The sequence below is a fragment of the Pristiophorus japonicus genome, chromosome 1 (genome assembly GCF_044704955.1).
Source record: "Pristiophorus japonicus isolate sPriJap1 chromosome 1, sPriJap1.hap1, whole genome shotgun sequence".
Taxonomy (NCBI): domain Eukaryota; kingdom Metazoa; phylum Chordata; class Chondrichthyes; family Pristiophoridae; genus Pristiophorus; species Pristiophorus japonicus.
Genome location: NC_091977.1, coordinates 139,283,915 through 139,298,362, shown reverse-complemented (window position 1 = coordinate 139,298,362; position 14,448 = coordinate 139,283,915). Strand labels below are relative to the sequence as shown.

Genomic DNA, 14,448 nt, shown 5'->3' with positions numbered 1-14,448 from the left:
AAACGCTGGCATGGACTTGGTTGGGCCGAATGGTCTGTTTCTGTGCTATATATCCTATGTACCATCGGCAGCCGTGCCTTCAGCTGCCTAGACCCCAAAGTCTGGAATTCCTTCCATGAACCCCTCCACCTCTCTCCTTTTAAGACTCTCCTTAAAACCTACCTCTTCAACCAAGCTTTTGGTCACATGTCCTAATATCTCCTTATGTGGCTCGGTGTCAAATTTTGATACTAACTCTACTGTGGGGAAATGCCATGGGAAGTTTTACTACCTTGAATGCACTATATAAATGCAAGTTGTTGTATGTATCAATTCCCATTTGAAAGTTACTATTGAATCTACTTCCAGGCAGTGCATTGATGTACTTAAAAAAAAAAAAAAAAAAAAAGTAGGGCAGGTAATAAATTGAATTGCTAACAAACCTAATTTCAACTTGTAATTTTTGTGCATATATGTCCGATTTTGCTCTCGCTCTCGCTCTCGCTCGCATGATCATTTCCCCCTTCACTATTCTCACCCTCCCATCCTCTTTCCAATTTGGTCTCTTACCGTTCCTCCCCACCTCAAAAGCCCAAAAAGTGATGTGCTTGTTCCGCCCCTTTTACACATGCAAAAAAAGCTCCCATATGTTTGGAGTCTACATATCACTAAATATAACTCTGGCTGCAGAAACCAGTGCTGAGCAGGGCTGAATCCGCTGCATTAACTGATTGCTACCACCCCGGATACAAATGCAGTAAAGAAGAAACAAATCAGCCACGAAGTATTTATATCTGATAAAAATTATGATTTCTTTGAAAGTCTGAATTTTCTTCGTTGTTTAGAAATTCTTTTACTAGAGCGCATTTATCACATTTTTTCTTGCATTCTATGACGTACAATTAATGCTTACGAGTGTGAATAATCCATAAAATCATTTTTGTTGGTTATTGTGTGTTCGTGCGAATGTTTTCCTGGAAGAATCACTCGCCACACTGGGTCGGTTCCAATTTCAAAACGGTCTTTATTACGCCGGCGGGGAGGAAGCTTCTGGGTTACTCCAGGCACTTCTCTCCACTGAACAAAGGAATTCATCGATACTTATATGTTTTACAACAGTTTGCTAAAGTTACACAGCTTACTTCGGCTGGACACAATCCAATCATAATGAGTATAGATTATAAATCGATTCCTCTGGACCAATGGAGTTGGCCCCCCAGTCACCAGGGGACTGGGTGATCATCTCACGCCCTCGTGATGTTCTCCAGACCCCCTTATCTCTACTGTCCTTGGGTCCTGCCTGAGCCTAGCTTTCTTATCTTAATACAATTACAGAGTTCCATTCTGTACAATTGGGCAGAGACATCTGGTCTGGGTTTCGGAATGTGCTGATTTGGACTTAATTGTGTGTGCCTGTGTGAGAAACACAGTTACCTAAGAATGTGGCCAGATCAGCTAGTTGAGTTCCCCTGATGCTTTGCAAAATCTCTGGCAGCCATTTTATACACATGTACATACATATGCCCTGCAGGTGCCTTTGCCTTCAGAAGCGCCCTACAACAATTCCCCCCTTTCGGTAAGGGACTAGTCCTAGTCCCCTTTAGCCGACAACATTAGTTATAATTTATTACCCCATTTATATCTTTACGTACCATCGGTACTCCCCGCCTCAGCGTGCTGGCCAGTCATGTGGTTTCAGGAGTTCCATTTGCTTAGATCAAATTGATATAGTTCAAATTCCCGTGTCCCTCTGCTGGACAGATCTCTTTTTATTCGCTTGAGCTCTGTTTCTGATCTCCTTTGTCGTGCATAATGCCTGCAGGTACGACAGGCTATAACACCCCATGTCAGTGCCAAGACCAACTGTACCCCGACCAGTATGTGCGATATTATTCGAATCCAGGGATGTATGCTTACATTCATCCCCCAGTTCCAAACCCTCCTCCACCAACTCTCATCCTGTAACTCTGTGTCGGAATCCTTCTCCAGTATTTCAGTCTTTGTCTGTAGTTGGTGGTAGAGCTTGACAGACTGGCCCACTCTGAGTCTTCGTTCCCTTAGTACCTCAGCTAGATGTGGGATAGGGACCTGTTCTGGCTCGTCATAATCCTGTAGGTGATCGTGATGCGGATCGATGGAGTTAATGATTTCGGTACCTCTGCATCTAACCTGGATAATGTGGGCTTGTCCAAAAGTAACGGGTCGTAGAGGGGTAAAGCAAAAGTTTGGCTATGGTCCTGACACTGTAAACCATTATACTGGTAAGAGCATTCCGTAGTCGAGACACAGTATTTCCCTTTGCCCCCGTAACCTGCCCTGGCAAAGTGTGTGTGTGGGCCGGTACTATCTCTAATACGCATCTATTGGTTCGATTGAACCCGCACTTGTCTAGTTCTCCTTGTCCCACTGGGTGAGGGCACACCGTGATGTCACCTCTTTGCTTGCATCTCGTTTAAGGAGATCCCATAGAGTGTTGTTTCTGCGGACAGCAGAGGTCGTGGTCAGATAGTAACGGAGGGAGTTGTTTTCCTGCATTACCCCGATAATTTCCAGCTGGTACAGGGGAAACGGTCACGAGTCGTGTGTGACTATGGGGATCATCATGACTACTCCCACTCCGGTAGCTTTGCCCACCTGGCAGTCGGGGATCACCGGGTATACTCTGGTTAGTCCCTTCAGGGTACAGTTATCCAGTGCCCCTTTTTGTTTTGCCAGTCGAGCCAGATGTGAGCTATCTATCCAGCGGGCACCTCCCCCCCACTTTGGATCTGATCAAGGTTGTGGCGTATCTGCCCTACCATCCATAAGCCATAAGCGTGACAGAGTTGTCCCTGTCTAAGCCTTCCAGCATCTTCCTTTTCTCTGTCGATAAGGCTATTAATTGTTTTGGCATGAGCTTCTAGGACAGAAATTCCATCCAGTTGAATTTCTGCACCCCCTCTCCCTAGCTTGGCTTGATCTTCCTGATTCTGCACTGCCCGTTCTAATAGTCCTTTCATCACCCCTTTAAATTGTTCCACTTTTTCGTTTAGCCCTTGTATACCCAGTGAGTTTACTATGGAGGTTCTGGTGTTAAAACCGGTAGCAGCATCATTAACTATTCCCATTTTGGTCCTGTGAACTTGCTCCTGTCCTTGGAATCTACTGGCGCCCATGGCATCGGCAGCCTGCTGCATTACAACCTTATTTAATACACTATACATATTTCTTGCTTGTTCTGTACAATATTCCGGCATTCGTATGCCTGAGATATTGATCAGAACGGGCACAATTTCATGCTTAACATTATGCTTTAAAATAAGTTCCGTCCTTGCTCCAGTCTTTGGCTGCTGGGATGCATATTCCGTTAAATTAAACAAAGCCCCATAGTTCATGTAGTGGTGTCTTTCCTGCGTGTGCTGCATCTCTCGTCGCCCGTCTGTATTATCCAGTGCTTGCGTGGGCCTTAAGGTTCCCAGTATCATGAGTCTCCAGAGTCGAAGTAGCGCTGCGGTCCCATCTCGGTGAGTGTTTTATCTGCAAATTTTAAACTGATAGCCTGGTTGTCATCAGGTGTTAGGTTCTGGTCTACTCATCTTTTATCCATGCATGTCGCGGTCACTCTACTCCGCACTAGTTATCATTGGGCCCAAGTTTGCCCCCAGGGTTAGAACGGCGCACCTCCGTGTGGTGCGCCGACATTTTAGAACAGAAATGCCGCCTATTATTTACCTTCGTATTCTCCCTGCAGTCCGGTCGATCCAGGTCCTTGACACAGCACAGCAGAACGCGTGAAAACAGTGCCGGGTTCTCTGCACATGCGCGTTAGTGTGCGCGCATGTGCAGTAGCTCCTCGCAGCCCGAATCTCTGCAGGCTGTGTGGGAGGGGCCCGAAGCACGCCGCCCCTAGCCCTGGCCGAATGGGCTCCCCCAATGCCGCGTTCATGTGAGCAGGCCCCCAATGACCCTAACAGCATTATTTCAGTCGTTGTGCCTATGTGTGGGCACACGCTTTGATTTAAAGTATCTTGAATATTTTACGACAAGATTGGGATCTTTACAGCATAACTTGCCAAAGGCATTATTGTCAACCAGCAAGTCAAAGGCATGTGATGCTCGGCAACAGGGTTAATGTGTGTGTGGGGCACATGAAGCTTCAGAGAGCAGGGACAGCTTCATGCAGCGTGTGAAAGCGAAGGAACAGGCCAAGAGGGGGCGAGGCAGATGGGGACCTGGCTCAAGCTGAATTACCAAGCTGGCTGAGGCCAGAAAAGCAAACTTTGAACGAACCAAGGCAAACAACCAACAGCTGCTGGCACCAATCCAATATCTCTTTGTGGAGTTATTTTCTTGACCAAATCGAATACATTTCGTGCGTGTGCGTGTGTGTGTGTGTGTGTGTCCCAGTTCAGATGCCTCGTTCTCCCTCCCCTATCCCAGACCGAAGGGACTCTCGCACGGCCAACCACTGCCGAGTTTAGTTGAAGGTAGGATTTACTTCAGTTCTTTATTTGTTAATTTAATTATTTACTGCAGTTCTTTATTTTTTGTTGAATGCTTATTACCTTTTGTGCCTTGTTTGGTGCTTGGTGGTGCGTTAAATGTAGTTACTTGTGCCGATTCCTTAACTCTAGGTAAGGTTTTTCTGTGCAGACAGAAGTGGCAACATACGCTGGCCAAAGTTAGTTTGGAGCAACTATTTGCTGGTCAAACTCGCTTAAATGGCCAAAACAGGCGTAAGTGGCTGGGAATGCCCCATTTTGGAAAAAAAACTATACTTAAAAAAAAAAACCTAACTAACTCACTTACACTGGCGCAAATTAAATGGTCAGAATTGCAACTAAAAAGATACTCCAGAAAAATCAAGTTGCTCCAAGAAAACGGAGCAACTCCTGGGGAAATTTGGGCCCTTTGTAACTGCAGCTAACATTGCCATTGAAACCCACATTTATACCTTTGTCACCACCACAACCAATTATTCCAAAGGCTCTTCCTGACTGGCCTCTCATTCTCCATAAATGCAGTTCATCTAAAACTTTGCAGTCTGCATCCTATCATGCAAGAAGTTCCATTCACCTTTCCCCTCCTTCTGCCTAACTTCCTCTTACAACACCTCCACCCCACACTTTCCATTGCTTTGATTCTGGCCTCTTGTGCATCTCCCGAACTATCAGCGGCTGTGCCTTCAACCACCTAAGCCCAATGCTCTGGAATTCCCACCCTAAACCCCTATCTTCATTTCCCCCCTTCCTTTTTAAATGCAATGCCTCGACCATGTATATCCAATTCTGTATACAAAGGGAAAAAGTTATATTTTAGTTTCACAGAGCCTTGGTCAGATCCCTTCTGGAGTACGGTGTTAGTTTTGGTCTGGGGAAGGATATATTGGTGTTGGCGTGGGTACAGTGCAGATTAACCTGAATAATGCTAGGGTTTAAAGGGTTAAATTATGAAACTAAGTTGCATAAATGTGGCTTGTATTCTCTTGAGTTTAGAAGGTTGAGGAGTGATCTAATTGAGGTGCTTATAATAAAGATTTGATAGGGTAGATATGGAGAAACTATTTCCTCTGGTGGGATAATCAAGAACAAGGGGATATAATCTTAAAATTAGAGCTTGACCTTTTAGGAGTGAAATCAGGAAGTGCTTTCAGGAGTGGAATCAGGCAGTGGAAATCTGGAACTCTCTTTCCCAAAAGGCTGTGGATGCTCTGTCTATTGAAATTTTCACGAATGAGATGGACAGATTTTTATTGGGTAAAGGTATCAAAGAAAGAATATCAATTGAAGATGGGTAAATAGATTTTAATTATGGGTACATTACATTAGTCACTAAACTCGAAAGTACTTAATTAGCTCTAAAATCCTTTGCGATGTCCTTGGATTGTCAGAGATGCTAAATAGAAGCAAGTCTTTCTTTTCTTTCTTTATCTAATTGAATGGCAAAACTGGCTCAAGGGGCTGAATGGCTTACTCCTGCTCATATGCCTTTGGTCACTCCTAATATCTCCTTTGGCCTGCTGTCCATTTTTTTGATTTATGCCTGTGTGAAGAGAATTGGGATGTTTTTCTACATTCAAGGCACTATATAAATGTAAGTTGTTGAACTAGCTTTTAACAGGCCAAAGTTTTAATTAAAAAAAAAATTCTCCTTCACCATAGGGAAATAAAAGTCTGGCATTTTAATGTAATTGAATCTTTGTAGGAGACCTTAAGTTGATTTAAGATCTGAGCCCATTGCCAAATGAGTCCCATCTTCACGATTCTCTTGACAAACTCAATTAAGTCACTTGATTACAGCAAACTCCCCTGCACAACTACTAAGTCTTTTAATTCTTTTAATTTGGGAATCATTCTGCTACTCCCCCAACTTGCCTTGCATTTTTTGTAATGGCACTGGACACAATTCTAATTCCCAATGCTGCAGCAGACAGTAGTTCAACTGCAACTTTCCCACTCTTGTAAATTCACTCATGGAATTACATCATCATAATATACGTATACATTATCCGCATTAATTATTTAGTTTAATACAATTCAGTTGCACAGCAATTGTAACAATCATTAATGTCTTGACCAGTGTTTTTCTACTCAAATAGCATATGGATAACTGATTCCAAAGACAGATAAACACTTTCCAAATTTTGGGCTTTCATGCAATGGCTGTAACCATTTAGCACAGGCCTAGCCCTTGCCAGCTGCTGCTTTACGAACAATATAAAAATAAATTTTTTTTTCAAAAACAAAATTTATGTGCAGCTGCTTTATTGATAATGCCCCACCAAGGGGACGGTTTTTGTGATGCAAGTTTCTACGATTCCCTCGGCTAGAAATTCGACTCCATAGTGCCTGATTTTTTGGCGCTACTTGCATCGTTCCCTTTAAATTTTTGGGGAGTACGCGACCCCTTTTAAGGGGCTGAGCAGCCCATTCAAAATACCGCGCATGTGTGGTTTTTCCTATTTAAAAGCCGGTGAGTCAGCTGCGCGGCAGTTGCACAGCGCCGCCTGGCCACATGGCTTAAAGGGAACATTGGCTACGGGTGCCACTTTATGTTGAAAATTGAGTCCATGCTGTGCACACGCTTCTGGTGCATGCTGCGCCAGACGCCATTTTGGTGAGGGCAGTGTGGCAGGTGTTGGGAGTGGTGCTAGATGTAAGTAGAGTGGGCAGATTGTGACAATTGCTAATTTGATGCCAACGCTGCTATTTTCATCCTCGACGCTGGAGCTAACGCTCTTAACCTCGTACAGCTGAACATATGTTTAGTAGCAGCAAGGGCCCCCCACCACCAGTGATATTTAAAGGGATCAGCAAACATTTTTTGGTTAATTGCTAATTCATTTCTACTGGCTCTAAGTTTGTAGAAGTGTTTGGTGCTTTCCAGAGTTGTTTAAAGTTGGTGAGGTGATGGGAGTGGTGTTACAAGTGGAGAAGGCCTTGCTTCTGACTTTGAGGGTTCTGGTCAGACCACATGCCCCCAGTCATGGGTGCTGTAGTTGTCATCCCCCTTGGTCTGCAGCATGACAGGGAGATAGAGCAGAGGCAGCAAAGAAGAGGACAAGCTGCTCATAAAGGAAGGAGGAGGGGGAGAAGGGCTCTCAGCAGGAGGCCTTACCCACTTAAGGACCTCCGAGAGAAATTCTCTCAGCCTGAGCCAGAAGTAGTGTGTGAGGCATCTGCACTTTATGAAGGAGGAGCTCACAGAACTCTGCCACCTCGTGCAACCGGACCTGCAGCCTCACACCAGGGCAAGGACAGTGCTGCCAGTGGCTGTGAAGGTGACCGTGGTCCTAAATTTCTTCATGCCAGGATCCTTCCAGGCTGGTGCAGGTGACCTCTGTAACATCTCCCAATTTGTCGTCCACTGCTGCATGAGAGGTGACACGTGCTCTTTATGCCAGGAGAGGGAAGTTCATTGTTTTCTTTCTGACCAGAGAGAAGCAGGTGGTGCGTGCACGGGGATGCGCCAGGATAGCAGACTTCCCTAGGGTGCATGGCGCCATCAACTGTGCACACGTGGCGTTGCAGGTCCAACATCCAAATGCTGAGATGTACTGCAATCGCAAAGGTTACCACTTGCTGAATGTGCAGTTGGTGTACGACCATGCTCAGCATATCATGATTATGAATGCCCGGTATCCTGGCAGCAGTAATAATATAATTCTGCGCCAGTCCGCAGTTCCCTCGGTCTTTGATCCACCACGACAAACCAGAGGGTGACGATTGAGCAACGAGCTAGCTACAGACCACCAGGCTCATGGTGCCACTCTGCAACCCACGCACTTGTGGGCAGCATGCATATAATGAAAGCCATGCTGCCACATGGAATTTGATGAAGCTAACCATTGGCGTCCTTAAACAACGCTTCTGCTGCATAGACGAGCTCTCCAACACTCACCAGCACGTGTCTCAAGATTCGTCGTGGTCTGCTGCCCGCTCCATAACCTCTCCATCATGAGAGCATGGCCCTTGCCACCAGGCGTACGACAACCAGCTCACGAGAAGGAGGAAGCAGCCCAGACAGCCCTTTTCTACCTGGGCTGTCCGTGAATGTCTCATCCGACTGCGGAACCAGTGAATGCAACCCCAATTCCCCATTCAACAATATTCCCTCAGTTACTGACAATCATTGTTGCTTTTGGCAACAATGCTGAAATAAAAACCACAACAAAAACATTCCAATCCAACTTTATCCATTGATCCATCCACTATAACCTGTCAAAGTAAACTAATCACCCTTGTGAATTCCTTTAGTGCCTGACTTTCATGTGCCTTTGCCTGTCCAATTGCTCCACCAAAGTACTAACGCAGTGTCTGCAGCATGGTTGGTGGAAAGCTGATGTCTTTCAGTGGGGGAAGACTGCAGATGGCCTTGCAGGATTATTTAAAGCACCTCTGGGCCTAGAAGGCCCAGCTGCAGACTGCACCACCTTGGCATTGACGGCAGCAGTTTCGCTGGCTGACCAGCAAGAGCACTGGCGGAGTGGCAGTGGTGGGAGGACGAATGCTGTCATCCTGAGAAAGGCAGCAAGCTGAGCCTGTACGCGAACAATCTGGGCTTGCCTGACACAAGTCTGAGGTTCCACTGCAATACTCAGTTGTTGGGTGACTTTTGCTTATGCTGCAATGGAAACTGAGACATCGGCCATCAGATGCATCATGGTGGGGTCCACACGTGCGCTAATGGAGTTGCTCAACATTTCCATGCTGGAAATCATGGGCTCCAAACTCTGTACATGTTCTGTGCAAGGTTGGTGCCGGACCCCTCCATGCTTCTTAACATTACTTTCAGGCTTGCACCAAGCATTTCATTGTGCATACGCATCAGCGTTCTTCTGTAGGGCACTCCATCGAAGTCCTCATCCGAGTCCTCTGCAGTAGAGCTCGGGTGCAACCTCGCCTTCCGGCTAGCTGGCATCTGTGCTACCCTTTTTCCCCCTGCCCTGGCTGAAAGCCACTCATGTCTGGTGTCTCTCCACGTGCAGAGCCCGCATCTAACCTATCCTCTAAAGTATGCGGAGTGTCAGTATCTGAACTGGTGGCTGGGTGTGTGAAAACGAGTGACAATGCTGTGTCTTCATCAGTGCCTTGGTTCACTTGAATTTCATGCTCCTCCACCAGTAACTGGCCAGGTGGCAGTTCTTGGCTATCTGAAAGGAGAAAGGCACAAGGATAAGGTTGTGGGGAGGGGTGGGGAAAGCAAGAGGTGCATGCTTGCACTGTGCAGCTTGCAAATCAGAAGAGATTGTGGGATGAGGGGGAAGTGGGATGTGTGGCTATCTGTTCCCAATGCCTTTTGCGCATTTGCCTGGAGGGCCTCCTGGCCCCCTGTGGAAATCGGACACCTCTCCTCACATTCACCTGCACCAAGGCTCCAGTGGTGCATCGGAGAACCTTGGAGCACACTCTCTCCCCTGTTGTCATCAGTGGTCTTTTTTGTTGCTCTGACTCTGTTCCCCAGCTGGATGAATGGCCTGCTGCAGACAGATTACACCTCCCCTTTAAGAAGTGCAGGCTAGCTTTAATTAGTGTTTGCCTCGCACGAACTTGGGCCCCCTGCTGAGCATTCAGTCACTTAGCTCCATTATCATTGTTAATCAGCAGGCAGCACAAAGTTGACGTGCTGCCTGCATTACTTTGAAAAGGCGCGGGTTGATCCTGCATTGCACTCCCTGCGCTCGTTTCGAGTGCAAACCAATTTCTAGCTGCCTATATTTTCCCTACACTATACCGGTGGCTATTCTTCAAAAAGTACTAAATTGGCTGTAAACCGTTTTGGGTCATCCTGAGGTTCGTGGAAGACGCTTATAAATGAATAATGGTGTCACTATATGTAGCCCTCCAAAATACACAGTACTCTTTGTACAAATTATCATTACTTCTTTACTATTGTACACTAATCCCATTTATAAAACCCTAAATGCTGATGGCCGTTTTATGGCCTTTTCTACCTACACTTGCACTTTCAAGGAATTATGTATTGAACCTCTAGGTCTCTCTTTATTGACACCTTTCAAAGTCTTTCCATTAAGCATATATTTCTATTCCTTATTTGTTTCTTCCAAAATGTATTACCTCATGTATTCACATTAAATTGCATGTAACCCATCTGTCCATTCTGCTATCCTGTCTGTCTTCCTGAAGTCTTGTAGGCTTGTGTCTCGCCAGCAAATTGAGATTATATTCCCTATACTGAAGTCTAAATCATCTATGTATACATACATATGAGAACAAACATGAACCAGCACTGATCTGAGTACAACATTTCGAACTCTTCTCCAGTCTGAGAGGCGCAAATATACACTCTGAACCAACTTTTTATCCATACTGCTACATTTTTCCTCTTGTACTGTGCGCCTGCATTTCTATAACATGCCTCGAGACATCCTATCTTCTGAAAATCCATACATACATACTACATCTACTGCATTCAGTTAATCGCAGTTTTAAAAACTCTTGAACTTGTCAAGCATGACTTGCTTTAATTGGCTATGCTTGATTAACCCATGCATTTCTAAATGTCCCCAACATTTATCTCGAATTATGGATTTTAAGAGTTTGCCCAGATTGGTCTTTAATTATCTGATTTGTCCTTCCTTCCTTTACATCAAGTATTCTCTAGTCTCACAACACAGTTTAGCTGAATTGTAAGAGTTGGGATCTTGGGGAACAGAACACTTAGTTGGGAAACTATGGTCTGAGCATACCTATAGATCTGCTTGGCATCACAACTGATTGAAATGCTCAGTGTTTAACTGTAAACTGACATTTTATTAGGTCAAATTCTGTTGAGCTTAAAGATGAATTCGTATTTGCACTTTACTGGACTTTAACCTGTTTACATTTTTTTTGAATAAAAGGCTAGGATTGTGAACACAAACATACTGCTCTTAGGGACCAATCAACTACATAGCCTGCCATTGATATAATGGTTGTTAGAGTTAGCATGTAATTGTTGGGTATTAGTATTTTAAGTTTTCATTAAAAATAAAATAATTACAGCCGAAAACTGCTCCAAGCATGACCCTTTTAGTTTCCCAGCAGCTGACTTTTAAAGTAATATTGTTTTAATGGTTTCAGTTAATTTGAGATGAAAACTGAACAAACAATCTAGAATTTACTGTTGTCTAGGATGAAATGTTTAGGTTAGGTTTGGAACGGTGTTAACCTTTTTTTAAAGATTTGTTTTATACATGTGTGGTTTGGCATATACGATACAGTGCAGTTACTGCAGTTACTTTTTCTGCTACCAAAAATGGGGTTTAAAATCACGAAAATCGAAACTGGAGAAAATTGTTCTGAATGAGACCATTTTAAGTTTTGCAGAAGGCCCTAGAAGAATAACATTTTAAATATTCTAATTAATCTCAGTCATCAAAATTAAGGGTGCTGGGAAGGCTCAAAAATGTTTTCTGCATTAAAATCTGAAAAAGGATAAAATATTTATACAATTTAAGTACTACAAAATCCTCAACCCCAGTGTTAGTCTGCAGATTGGCTAAGTGAGTTATTTACAATAAAGCTGAATCAAATAGACTAAATTCATCTCTAATCCTTTCACCAATAAGGTATATCCAAAACAAAACAAATATACAAAAGTAGTGAAAATCATCACATTCATAGTTGATTTGAGTGCCAGTTTCTACTGTGCATTGGAATTATGCTGATCATGGGTATAGAACAGTTAATATAAAAGGTGTGAAACTATGGATGAATTAGTTCATAATTGGTATTAATAACCTGGCCTTTCACTAAGTAGTGTTGAGCAGTGCAAAGAAGGGAAGTGTGTTTGCAGTTAAACTTCAATATGGGTTCAATCAATTAGTCCGACATTCATGGCAAATCAGCAATTGTATCAAATGATTATGAAATGTATGCTGACCTGGTGGAATAAGTATAATGCCTCTTTAGTAACAGTCTCTTGTAAACTTGTTAATGCAGTTGGATATTATTGATTTGAGTAATGCCACATATTCTCTCCTGGTGACTGGTAGGAGTCAGTAGATAAGCATAAAACAATTGGTAATAATTGTTATGTCAACTGCTATGAATAGTGCTTCAGTAGTCAGGTAATGTCTCTCGAGTTTGAGACAGCATGTGACAGCTGTTGGGGATGCAATATCTGGTGAGAGAATTGCTGCTGAGAAAGAAGTAACTAGTTTGTTCTTGTCCAATATATTTTGTCTAATTCAAATCCTGCATCACACAAAACATAGAAACATAGAAAATAGGTGCAAGAGTAGGCCATTCGACCCTTCGAGCTTGCACCGCCATTCAATGAGTTCATGGCTGAACATGCAACTTCAGTACCCCATTCCTGCTTTCTCGCCATACCCCTTGATCCCCCTAGTAGTAAGGACTACATCTAACTCCTTTTTGAATATATTTAGTGAATTGGCCTCAACAACTTTCTGTGGTAGAGAATTCCACAGGTTCACCACTCTCTGGGTGAAGAAGTTTCTCCTCATCTCGGTCCTAAATGGCTTACCTCTTATCCTTAGACTGTGACCCCTGGTTCTGGACTTCCCCAACATTGGGAACATTCTTCCTGCATCTAACCTGTCCAAACCCGTCAGAATTTTAAACGTTTCTATGAGATTCCCTCTCATTCATCTGAACTCCAGTGAATACAAGCCCAGTTGATCCAGTTTTTCTTGATATGTCAGTCCTGCCATCCCGGGAATCAGTCTGGTGAACCTTCGCTGCACTCCCTCAATAGCAAGAATGTCCTTCCTCAAGTTAGGAGACCAAAACTGTACACAATACTCCAGGTGTGGCCTCACCTAGGCCCTGTACAACTGTAGCAACACCTCCCTGCCCCTGTACTCAAATCCCCTCGCTATGAAGGCCAACATGCCATTTGCTTTCATAACCGCCTGCTGTACCTGCATGCCAACCTTCAATGACTGATGTACCATGACACCCAGGTCTCGTTGCACCCCCCCGTTTCCTAATCTGTCACCATTCAGATAATAGTCTGTCTCTCTGTTTTTACCACCAAAGTGGATAACCTCACATTTATCCACATCATACTTCATCTGCCATGCATTTTCCCACTCACCTAACCTATCCAAGTCACTCTGCAGCCTCATAGCATCCTCCTCGCAGCTCACGCTGCCACCCAACTTAGTGTCTTCCGCAAATTTGGAGATACTAATTTAATCCCCTCGTCTAAATCATTAATGTACAATGTAAACAGCTGGGGCCCCAGCACAGAACCTTGCGGTACCCCACTAGTCACTGCCTGCCATTCTGAAAAGTACCCATTTACTCCTACTCTTTGCTTCCTGTGTGACAACCAGTTCTCAATCCACGTCAGCACACTACCCCCAATCCTATGTGCTTTAACCTTGCACATTAATCTCTTGTGTGGGACCTTGTCGAAAGCCTTCTGAAAGTCCAAATACACCACATCAACTGGTTCTCCCTTTCCACTCTACTGGAAACATCCTCAAAAAATTCCAGAAGATTTGTCAAGCATGATTTCCCTTTCACAAATCCATGCTGACTTGGATCTATCATGTCACCTCTTTCCAAATGCGCTGCAATGACATCCTTAATAATTGATTCCATCATTTTACCCACTACCGATGTCAGGCTGACCGGTCTATAATTCCCTGTTTTCTCTCTCCCTCCTTTTTTAAAAAGTGGGGTTACATTGGCTACCCTCCACTCCATAGGAACTGATCCAGAGTCTATGGAATGTTGGAAAATGACTGTCAATGCATCTGCTATTTCCAAGGCCACCTCCTTAAGTACTCTGGGATGCAGACCATCAAGCCCTGGGGATTTATCGGCCTTCAATCCCATCAATTTCCCCAACACAATTTCCTGACTAATAAGGATTTCCCTCAGTTCCTCCTTCTTACTGAACCTTCTGACCCCTTTTATATCCAGAAGGTTGTTTGTGTCCTCCTTAGTGAATACTGAACCAAAGTACTTGTTCAATTGGTCAAAAATTTGAGTAAAGGAAAGAATCAGACCACAG

The 14,448-nt window shown here is 44.1% G+C and overlaps 1 protein-coding gene across 1 annotated transcript in view; it reads left to right on the top strand.

The window, feature by feature from the left end:
* The window catches only part of hsd17b4 (hydroxysteroid (17-beta) dehydrogenase 4), a 226,239-nt gene that overhangs the window by 75,892 nt on the left and 135,899 nt on the right, over positions 1-14,448 (top strand). The gene's annotated exons all lie outside the window — the stretch shown is intronic.